At 50.2% G+C, this 1,698-nt stretch overlaps 1 protein-coding gene across 1 annotated transcript in view; it reads left to right on the plus strand.

Moving 5' to 3' along the window:
* KLHL40 (kelch-like family member 40) overlaps positions 1-1,698 on the plus strand; it is a 9,582-nt gene that overhangs the window by 1,988 nt on the left and 5,896 nt on the right. The window lies entirely within an intron of this gene.

Below are 1,698 nucleotides of genomic sequence, written 5' to 3' on the forward strand. Positions count from 1 at the left end.
GGAATCCAGTAAATCCTCTGTTCTTCCCCCGTACCCAAAAATCTTCTCCCATGGCTCACATGTCTTCTGGGAAGAAACGATAATGTGTCCAGGCAGAAAGGATAAAGTAAGGGTAGTTCCCAAGGTGAGAGATGCACCCTTGATCCCTCCCTTGCCTTGTTGTATGGGTTGGGCTGTACATCTGCATCATGTGTGCAGGGACCATGTTTGTCCTCACCTGGCAAGGGTCAGGCTTTGGATGTCTTCTCCCATGGCTCACATGTCTTCTGGGAAGAAACGATAATGTGTCCAGGCAGAAAGGATAAAGTAAGGGTAGTTCCCAAGGTGAGAGATGCACCCTTGATCCCTCCCTTGCCTTGTTGTATGGGTTGGGCTGTACATCTGCATCATGTGTGCAGGGACCATGTTTGTCCTCACCTGGCAAGGGTCAGGCTTTGGATGCTATGCAGCCCACATGAAGCCCCTTGAAATGAGAATTCAGCATGAAGAAACCACAGCTCTAGAAAGCAGGGTGGAGGAGGAAGGCAGCAGGAGTGCCAGGGGACATGCTGTTTGAGATACAGCCCTTCGTCCCGGTCAACGGATGACAACAGAGGATGTGGCCAGCTCCATCACTCACCTGTGCAGAGCAGGCACACGGGCTGCTTTGTATTCAGTCAAAACTTATGCCTAAAGATCAATCTAGTTGTTGGCCAGGCAAGGTAATTCCTTGAGCAGCAGTGAAGGTCCACCGTGTCCTAGGCTGTTTCAGCACGACTGCAGCAAGCAGGTCAAGGGAAGTGTGTTGTTTTCTTTTTTTTTCCCTTTGATCATACATTTGTGAGGCCACATCTGGATGCTGTGTTCCGTCTGGGGCTCCCCAGTACCAAAGAGACATTGAGGTACTGGAATGAGTTCAGCAGAGGCCACCAAGATGGTCAGGGCTGTAGAACAGGAGGTAGAAGAAGAGGCTGAGCTGAGTCTGAGCAACCTGGAGAAGGGGAAGGGAAGATCTCTGGTGTCTGCAGCTCTCTAATAGGAGGGGACATAGAAGAGGGATCCAGACTTTGTGGATTTGCACAAAGCTGGGCCAAGAGGCAGTGGCCACTGGTTGCAGTATGGGGAAATTTCAGTTAGCTGTGAGGAAAACCTTCCCAATGGAGGTGGTGGAGTACTGGAGCAGGAGTCCAGAGAGGTGACAAAACCTCCATCCTTAGAGATATTTAATATTTGGCTGCACAAAGCCCTGGCAGCCTGCTCTAACTTCAAAGCGGCGCCTGCTTGAGCATGGGGACTGGATGAAAGACCTTTGGAGGTCCCTTCAACCTAAAGCACTCTGATTCTGAGCTGCAAACAGCAAAATCTCTATATTCAGCTCCCAGTTTGCCACTGACTCAGTAGCAAATGCCTTGGGCATCACGTGGCCGTCTTTAGTTCTTTCCCCACAAGAAGGGGACAGTGATCCCCTCACAGCTCGCTGTGGCACTCACGCATGGGAGGTGCAGACAAGTCCCAGGGTTGGAAAGTGCCGTCAGTTTGCAATTTATTGCCATCAATGTCATTACATAGCTCGTGGTTCCTGTATGAGTAAGAGAGTCTTTTAAGCCTTTTTTTCAGCTGAAACTTCACACGGATGTAGAGAGGCAGCTGTATGACAAACCCTTGAAGCACAGTGCCATCAGCAGCATCCTACACCTTCTGACTCTGTTTCTATCCTCC

The sequence above is a fragment of the Cariama cristata genome, unplaced genomic scaffold (genome assembly GCF_000690535.1).
Source record: "Cariama cristata isolate BGI_N322 unplaced genomic scaffold, ASM69053v1 scaffold18765, whole genome shotgun sequence".
NCBI lineage: Eukaryota > Metazoa > Chordata > Aves > Cariamiformes > Cariamidae > Cariama > Cariama cristata.